This window comes from Hakea prostrata, chromosome 9 (assembly GCF_041222555.1).
Source record: "Hakea prostrata isolate BN-2017 chromosome 9, UWA_Hpros_2, whole genome shotgun sequence".
NCBI classification, from domain to species: Eukaryota; Viridiplantae; Streptophyta; class Magnoliopsida; order Proteales; family Proteaceae; genus Hakea; species Hakea prostrata.
In genome coordinates, this window is record NC_142608.1 from 33,040,353 (window position 1) to 33,050,537 (window position 10,185).

A 10,185-nucleotide genomic window follows, 5' to 3' on the forward strand; every position below is an offset into this window, starting at 1 on the left:
GGGGTAGATAGAAGCGGGAATGAAGGGAGGAGAGAAGATTAATAAAGAAGGTTACTTACTTGCGAATTGAACAAACGATTCAAATCTCAACCAACCCTAACAACCAGATCTAGATCTAGAATGATCTAAATATGCAATTGCTAGACCCAGAGAAAAACGAATCTAAAAAAATTGAAACTTGAACTTGAAGCTTGAACTTGAATTGCATTACATAAAAAGATTAAACCTAAACATTGAATCTAGAAATTTAAATTTCACTAATGCAAGCAAAGAAAACTAGAGAAAGCCTAAATAAACTGAAGAGAGAAGAAAGAATGCTTCTACTAAGCTCTAGAACATGTTCTCCTTTGATGGAATATGATCTCCTTTTATAGAGTTTACATGAGAGATGAAGCACGGCTGAATTTGAATAAAACTCAGGGTTTCTATCTGACTCAGCCAATTAGGGTTTTGACATAGTAATCGCACCAACTTAGAGAGATCAGATGCATAATTCCACCGTTGGATTTGAGGTTGAAGTAGTCTTAAAGCTCTCCTCCAAAAATCAGCACGATCGGACATCGGATGACCGTTCGATGAAGGGTTTGATCGAAACTGGACAGAGGCATTCAAAAACGGGATTTTTCCTCTTTTTCTTTTTGAATATAATTCTTTTTCCTCTTTTTCTTTCTTTAATTAAATCCAAGATAGGAAATAAGATATTGAGGTATGCAAGGACTCTTTTCCATTTGGACTCTCTCAATAATATCTCTGTAGATTTGATTTTAAATCTCAGCCGTAGATCAGATTTGCCTTCTTTATCTTTTCAATATTTCGGAGTTAGCCCATAATCACACATCTCTAGCCCATCATGCTCCAGATCAGACCCATTTTCGCATTTGAGAATTTGAATGAACTTCTTGACGTGTGTAAAATAGCATGATTCAAGCCCAAAACTCCAAATATTTGCTTAAATCTTGAAAAGTCCTAAAATCTGCAAAAATAACATAAAACCCAAGGTAACTCCACTCTAAGTGTATAAAATGCATGCTTTATGCCCTAAGATTTCACACATAAATGTGCTCATCATTGGTGATCGTCAGATCTTTATAGTTAGACCTCTTTTGCGGAGTAGTAGGTGACTTCCCTTAATCACACAATCTTTTGCCATGAGTGTATGGCAATTACCATATCCTGTAGGATTGCCAACTTCCATAAGTGATAACAACCGCTTCTTGGTTGGTTGTCCATACCAAAATTTCAAGGGTTCGTGCCTGCCTTCTGATCTTGCAAGGTTCCTTCCTTATCACGCTAACGATTAGTCCGGTTTGTTCGAACCCCGCATTGGTCGGACCATTCTTGACCGGAGTCAAGGGTTGAACCGAGGATGGACCTGGTTCGGTAATGATTTTCCCGTATCAATGATCAAACTCTTAATAATATCAATTGTCTTTCTAACTAAATTACATAGATACGATCTATAAGTCTTATAGTAATAATATCAATTGTCTTTCTAACTAAATTACATAGATACGATCTTTACGCTTAGGGAAAAACAAAAAAAATCCATTGAAAGATATGCTTTATGGGATCTAATTTTTATAAAAAAACTATATGGCCCATGCAGGTCTCGAACCTGCGACCTTCGCGTTATTAGCACGACGCTCTAACCAACTGAGCTAATGGGCCAATGTTATATTCAATTTACTGATTCATTATTAATTATTATTACTAGACTAGAAATGATTATAATAGTATTACATCTCAAAACTTGTATCAAAGTGATGTGGTCTCAGCAACCCCAACAAACTGTTTTTCAGGACATGGTGATGGACACTGAGACTGACATCCCCCAGGTCTTTCCTTATCACAAATACTCTGAATTTTTTGACTTCTGCATTGTGCTTTTCATTTCAATCCTTGCAATTATGAATAATTGGCTTAAAAAACTCAAACTCAAACCTAAATCTAGAAATATATTTTATGCTAAACTTGTTGATCTCTGTCTTTACCAGTTTTTATTTCATAGACTTCCATGCTGTGTAGGGGGAAAACTTTTTGTTACCTCTTCTTTAAATTTTCTTATTTGTTTCTTATCCTGGTGTATATTAATTTTCTTTCTTTTCGTGTGAGGTGTTTGGGGTGGATAGTTTGGTGGTGGAATCTTGTTGGGGCTTTGGTTGTTGTTCCCGGTAGCAGTATGAAATTTTTGTCCTGGAATGTGCGTGGTATTAATGGCACTTTCACTCAACTCTGCATTAAAAAAATGTTGCTAAAACATAAACCGGACCTAGTGTTCCTATGTGAACAAAATGCAGGGATCATTGTGAACTTGTGTCAAAGAAGCGGAATATCTTTCAAAGGTATAGTATTGTGGGGCATATGGTTAGTAGTGGATAAAAGGGTTGAAGGGTGGAATTGTAGTGATAAAAGCTATGGATTACTGTTATGACTAAAATATCCCAGTACCGGTTTAAGACGGTTCCGCTCCGGTTCGATGATGGTTTAAATAGATTTGATTGTTTCAATAAAGAAATATATGGGTTCGCCCAAAGATGATAGAAGAAGATTGATCACAGCCATCTAATCAGGAGCTACAATCTGGCGGTCATGATTGAAAAACACTATAGGCGGGAAAATCTATATAAAAAGGGGAAAAAGGACTCGTCGAAAGTAAGTCTCTCAGAACAATTCAAACACTGGATTTATTCTTAATTCTACTCCATTAGAACAGCTCGGAAGCTCCTTCGAGCTCTGAAGAACTGTCTTCACATAGCTAACTAGACTGTCGGAGACATGATGCCGATCAAGACGATCGGCTCTGTTTCTAACCAGTGTGTTTCATTTTCCAGTGAAAAAAAGACTAACGAAGGAATCAAACGAGTCAAATCGATCCAGATCTGAAGAGCTTGGTGTGAAGGTTGCGGTCCAAAGCTATTGGCAAAATTAGCACCAACATTTTGGCGCCGTTTGTGGGAAAACAGCTTGAACAAGTTCAGAACAAAGGTTATGGCTCAATCACCTGAGCGAGAGGAAATATTACCAGTTGAAATGGCAGAAACAAGCCAGAGGGAGCCGAGGAGAGTAAATTCGAAAAGAAGAACAAGAGAAACAGTTCCAACACTGCAAATTCCGACAATGCAGACTCGGCAAAGACAAAGAATGACGGAAGATCGTTCACCTCATCCTGCTGAGATTTTTAAAAGACAGGAGAAGCAACTTGCAGATACGCTGGCTGCTTCTCATTTGGAGCTGAATCCAAATCAAATCACCGAACGATTTGAAAGTATGCAACATCAAATACTTGAAACGCAAAATCTGATGAGGACATTCATCAAGCAAGTCGAAATTCAACCAGAAGGAAGAGTTCTGATCTCACCAGCTAGAAGATCTTGAACTCTTTCTCGAGTTGAGACGATTTTGTTCCAAATCCTCAGATTCAAAGGTCGAGAGAAAGCCAAAGGAGATCAATTCTCAGGGACGGATCAGGAGAAAGTGCAGATCCAAATTACATTCCTCTAGAATCTGAAGATCAAGGATCATCCAAGGACGATTGATTAAGCCACATTCAAAGTAAAAAGAGTAGAAGTCTTGGAGATCGGAGAGATAAGAGAGAAACAAGGAGATCAGAAGGTAGCAGATCTGAAGTTCACGGATTTGAAATCAGTAAAAGATTTCGTATCCTGGATGATCACATTCAACGATTGACGAACAAGGACAATGGAGAAAAAGTGGAAGAAGCAATGAATCAAAATCCATTTTCTAAAGATATCATGTCAGCACCATTGCCGCACAATTTTAAGCTTCCGGTGTTCACAATGTATGATGGAAGCACAGATCCGACGGAACACCTGGCTCAATTCAATTCCGTTATGATGTTAGGAGGTAATTATGATGTTTTAAAGTGTCGATCCTTCCCATCATCGTTGAAAGGTCCTGCAACAACTTGGTTCTTCAGTTTATTACCGGATTCCATTAAAGATTTCAGAGATTTGACAAAAATATTCTTGTCGAGATTCCAAAGTAGTATGAAGAGTAGCAAAACAGTGGATAATCTGGCTGCAATTCACCAGAAATCAGGAGAGTCAGTTCGAAGTTATATGAAAAGATTCAATCAATAATCAATTTAGATAAAGAATTTAAATGAAGCAGTAGAGTATGACACTATGTTCGAGAGGTTTGACGGACGATCATTTGTTAGAATTCCCGATCATGAACAAACCGGCAAACATTGTAGAGTTGACAACTCGGTGTAATCAATATGCTAACATGAAAGATATCCTTCAGGCGAGGAAGGAAACTGATGGCGATGGGAGCAAAAAGAGGGAAGATGGAGTCATGAGGTCTGATCCGAGGGATCGAAGGAACAACATAAATTATCCGAGAAATGGTCCCGATCGTCAAATTAGAAGGGATATTCCAAGACCATTCTCGGAAAATTATACTCTTCTTAATACTAGAAGATCAGAAATTCTGATGTGAATTCAACATCAAGGATTTGTAAAATGGCCAGCACCGATGATAGAAAAGGCAGATGAGCGGAATCCAAACAGATTTTGCAAATATCATAGAGATCATGGTCATGATACTGATGATTGCAAGAATCTGAAAAATGAAATTGAGCGATTAATCAATCAAGGGAGACTTGATCATTATGTTCAAAGGAGAAACAGAGGTAATCGGAGAAACGTTGTTGATCAGCCGAGAAGATGGGATAACCAAGCACCAGTGAGGGAGGACCAGGCGAAGAGAGATTTTCAATCTAGTTCTCCAGATGAAAATGCTAAACATCAAGAAAACCAGCAGGTTCAGCAAAAGTAGTCTCCCGTTATGACCATCTTGGGGAGTTTAGATTTAAACTCAATTTCAAAGTCCAAGGCTCATGCCGGTATGTCAATGTTTGTCGAATCTCATGTTATTCCTAAAAGAATTAAGAAGGTGAAAGAAATAGTCTTCACAGAGGAGGAAATGGATGGAATTCAAGAACCACATGATGATGCCATTGTTGTAGTCATTGAAGTGGCAAATAGGGATATTCACAGGGTTTTAATTGATACGGGATCTTCTGTGGACATTATGTCTTATGAAGCCTTTCAATGGTTGAAGATGGATACAGTCAAGATAAAACCTTGCGGAACAAGACTATTTGGATTTTCCGGAGAATCTACTTTGGTGGAAGGAACTGTGGAGTTAACAATTACATTGGGAACACATCCACAAATAGTAACTATGGTTACTAAATTTTTGTTGATAAATAATTTGTCAGCTTACAATATAATTTTGGGAAGACCAGCTCTGAATGCTATTGGAGCTGTGGTTTCAACGTGGCCTTTAAAAGTAAAATTCCCAACTGAAGGAGGCATTGGAGAATGCAAATCTGATCAAAGAACCTCGAGACAAAGTTATACAACTTTCTTGAAAGATTCAAAATCGCAAGGTAAAACTCTTGCCCTTACTGTTGAAGTTATGGATAATAGGGACGAAGAAAAAATTCAGAGAGGAGAACCAATGGAGAAGCTAGAAAAAGTTTCTTTTGACCTCAAAAATCTAGACAAGGGAACTATGATTGGGGCTGATCAGACCAATCAAGACAAGGACCTGTTGAAAGATTTTTTCTACTAAATGCAGATGTCTTTGCTTAGTCAGCACAAGACATGCCAGGTTTGAGCAGGGAGGTAGCAGAACACTGTCTCTGGATAGACAATACTACAAAACCAGTAAAACAAAGACGGAGGAATTTCTCATCAGAAAAGCATGATGCGATCAAGGTCGAAGTAGAAAAGCTCAGAAAATCTAAATTTATTGAACAAATAGAATGTCCCAAATGGCTGGCAAATGTCGTAATGGTGAAGAAGCACAATGGCAAGTGGAGAATGTGTGTGGATTATACTGATTTGAACAAGGCTTGTCCTAAGAATTGTTATTCTCTACCATGAATTGATCAGTTGATTGATGCCAAATCGAGTCAACAAATGTTAAGTTTTATGGATGCTTATTCAGGCTACAATCAAATTCTTATGAAAAGGGAGGACCAACCTCACATGGCATTTATGACGAATCGAGAAAGCTATTTTTATAAGGTTATGCCTTTCGGATTAAAAAATGCTGGGGCAACATATCAGAGGGCAATGAATAAATTGTTTGCTGATCAGATCGGAAGAAATATGGAGGTTTATGTGGATGATCTTCTTGTAAAAAGCCAATTCAGATCTGATCATCTCATCGATCTAAGGGAATGCTTTGATGTACTCAGAAATAATGGAATGAGACTTAACCCTGAAAAGTGTGCATTTGGAGTTCATCTGGTAAATTTCTTGGTTATATGGTAACATATAGAGGGGTATTGAGGCGAATCCAGAAAAGATTAAGGCCATTCTGGATATGTCAGCACCCAGCAATATGAAATAAATCCAAAGTTTAACAGGGAGAGTTGCGGCATTGAACAGATTCATATCCAAATCAGGAGATAAATGTGCACCATTCTTCAAGGCGTTGAAAAGTTTAAATGCACTTAACGAATTCAGATGGTCAGAGGACTGTCAAAGCTCGTTTGAAGAATTAAAAGGGAGGTTGACCAGCCCGCTAGTTCTTTCTCGACCAAAGCCAGGAGAGGTCTGCAGATATATTTATCTTCTTCAAAGGTGGCAGTGAGTGCAGTATTAATCCGAGAAGAAGGTACTATCCAAAATCCTATCTACTTTGTAAGTCATACATTGTTAGATGCAGAGTCTAGATATTCAGAATTTGAAAAATAGCGGCCAGAAAGCTTAGGCCCTATTTTCAGGCTCATCCATTTATTGTTCTTACTAACTGACCTTTAAAGAAAATATTACATAAGCCTGATCTTGCCGGGAGAATGGTATCATGGGCAGTAGAGTTGACAGAACATGATATAGATTATAAGCCCGGAACTGCGATAAAGGCATAGGTCCTGGTTGATTTTATTGCTGAAAGTATTTCATCACCAGAGGAAGAGAAAGACTCTAGTGAAATATCTACTGGGTGGATTCTTCATGTGGACGGATCAAGTCATTCTCAAGGGTAAGGAGCAGGCATGATTTTACAAAGTCCGTTCGGATTTGTAATTTAGAATGCTCTTCGATTTAACTTTCACGCTTCAAACAATGAAGCAGAATATGAAGCTCTCATTGCGGGATTACGACTGGCCAAATCCCTTTGTGTGCAAAACATTGAAGTAAAAAGCGATTTTGAGCTGGTGGTCACTCAAGTCACAGGAGTATATGATGCGAAAGATGATCGGATGATCAGTTATCTTAAGAAGGTGTTGGAATGTAAAAGATGGTTTTCACAATTCTCGATTATGAGAATATCCAGAAATTAGAACACAATGGCAGATTCTCTTGCGAAATTAGCATCTGCAAAATTTGCTTCTTTACTGCAGACTGTATATATTGCGGAGCTAGATATCCCAGCATATTCAGAGCCAGAGAAAATAGAAATTGATGCAGAAATATCTTGGATGGATCCTATTATACAGTATCTTAAAGAGGGTATTCTCCCTGAGGACAGAGAAAAGGCCAGAACTGTGAAAAGAAGAGATGCCAAGTTTGTTCTAAAGAATGAACTGTTATATAAAAGAATAGTTTTTGGGCCACTTTTGAAGTGTTTGGGACCATCTGATGCACAATATGCTCTGGCAGAGGTCTATGAAGGAATCTGTGGAAGTCAACTAGGCGGGAAAGCTTTGGCTTATAAAATTTTAATGCAAGGATTCTATTGGCCACGAATGCAAACTAAAGCAATTGAATATGTAAGGAGATGTCATCAGTGCCAAATTCATGCTCCAATTCAGAACCAACTGGTGGAGTAGCTAACATCAATTCTCAATCCCATTCCATTTGCAATGTGGGGGATGGATCTACTTGGTCCATTTCCTGTTACGTTTGGAGGGAAAAAATTTGTGGTAGTTGCAATTGATTATTTCACAAAATGGGTGGAGGCAGAAGCCTTAGCCACAACTACCACAAATCAAATTGAGAAGTTTTTCAGAAACAAGGTCATCTTCAGATATGGTTTGCCAAAAGTCTTACTGACGGATCATGGAACTCAATTTGACAACGAAAGATTCAAGGAATTCTGTGCAGATTATCACATCGAATGCAAAAACTCTTCCGTGGCATATCCTCAATGCAATGGTCAAATCAAGGTAACTAACAGAACTCTCTTACAAGGAATTAAGAGGAGACTGGATGAGGCAAACAGCCTGTGGGTCGATGAGTTACCTCATGTGCTATGAGTGTATAGAACTACAATCAGAACACCAACGGGAGAAACACCCTTTAAGCTGGCATATGGGTCCGAGGCATTGGCTCTAGTGGAGGTAATGGTTGGATCAGATAGATCAAAGAAGTTCAATCCGGTGACTAACGAGGAAGGATTGAGGGTAAATCTTGAGTTTTTGGATGAAATTAGGGAGAGAGCTCTATATCGAAATATAGAGTACCAGAAGAGAACGGCGGCGTACTATAATGCTCATGTCAGACCTAAATCTTTTAAAGTTGGGGATTTTGTCTTGAGGAAGAAATCAGCATCGAATCCGAGGAACTGTGGAAAGCTCTCTCGCAAACCGGGAAGGACCATATGTGGTAACAAAAGCGTGAGGCAAAAATACATATTGGCTAAGGATGCTTATGGAAGCTGATTGAGGCGACCATGGAATGTAATTCACCTCAAGAAATATTATCAATAGAAAGGAAGCAGAATTTTCTGGTATTCTTGAAGAAATTATTCTATCAACCATTATCATCAAAAGATTCTTCTTCGATTTGCGCAAAAGGTCTTTTTCATCGAACCAGTTTTCTGATCATTCTTTCTAACGCTGATCCAGAGTCATTCCTTCTTAGGGTGATCTCGATTTCCCGAAGTCAGGCTCTAGTAAGCCAGCCTTCCAAGGCCTAATTATGCTAGTTGATCACAGATCATTCCTTCCGAGGGTGGTCCCGACTTTTCGTAAGTCAAGCTCAAATATACAGCCTTCCGAGGCTTGATCATGCTTTTTAAAGCTGATAACGGATCATTCCTTCCGAGGGTGGTCCCGACTTTTCGTAAGTCAGGCTCAAGTAGCCAGCCTTCCGAGGCTTGGTCATGCTTTCCGAAGCTGATCATGGATTATTCCTTCGGAGGATGGTCCCTACTTTTCGTAAGTCAGGCTCAAGTAGCTAGCCTTCCGAGGCAGCCTTTCGATCGAGGGCAGAGGAGTTGATAAAGAAAAATTCTCACAAGACAAGTTATATGGAAGATTTTAATCAAAGACGCAAAAACTTTCTTCAACTATTGTCTAAGGACAGAAACATCTGATCAGTTATAAAAGCTTCATCAACCATATTTTCCTTAGGAATACTTCATCAGCAACTAATCAACGATATAGTAGTTGGTTAGAAGTGTGGAATCTGATCAGATGTGCAACAACTCAAGGATGGTTATCATTTTATATCCGTGGTCAACATTGCAAAGGTTCTCTTCAAAATATTATTTTATCAAAGCCACAAGGAGCAAAAGAAAAGAAAGGGAAATTCTATTGATATAAAAGAGATTGACAAAGTCAGAGCCCTTATATTAAAAGGTTAACAAAAAGGTAAGTTAAAAAACAAAGGAAAATGTTTTCTTAAACATCTAGATTTGCAGGTGGGTCGTCATCTTAGCAGCATTTTTATCACCTTGGGGAGGTGAATCATCATCATCATTCTTGTCATTGGAATAGTAATTGTTGTCGAATCGGAAGAGTCATCATTGTCATCTTCCAAAGAACTACTTGAATTGGATGCTTTAAATTCCTAAGTGATACGGAGAAAATATGATCGAACTTGGTTCATTCTTGGTTCGACCTCGACTCTCGTGGGGATGAAAGAATCAACTCGCTTCGAGCGAGCCGGGTCCATGAGGTAGCTTGTTGAGGAAGAAAACTAAATCATCCACAAGCACGCCCTAATCCGATACTTTTGGAGAAGGTTAATTAACCTAATGACGGCTAGCGAGTTCGGTGGCTGTCAATTATCACTATCATACGGATAACCACCATATAACACTCAAGTTATCCTAGGAGTCCTCTACTAGTCCAAACTAGTAGAAGTCTATCACTCAATGGATCTATCTTGTTAAGATCCAACGACTATCCGAAGAAGGCTCAAATACATCCAACAAAGAAGATTCGAAGGTACACTCTATATAAGACACTACCTCCCCACA

At 38.7% G+C, this 10,185-nt stretch overlaps 1 non-coding gene across 1 annotated transcript; it reads right to left on the reverse strand.

Annotated features, from left to right (window-relative positions):
• Nucleotides 1-1,594: 1,594 nt before the first annotated feature.
• TRNAI-AAU (transfer RNA isoleucine (anticodon AAU)) lies at nucleotides 1,595-1,668 on the reverse strand. Its single transcript has one exon. It is a non-coding gene; the product is annotated as a tRNA-Ile (tRNA).
• Nucleotides 1,669-10,185: the final 8,517 nt, after the last annotated feature.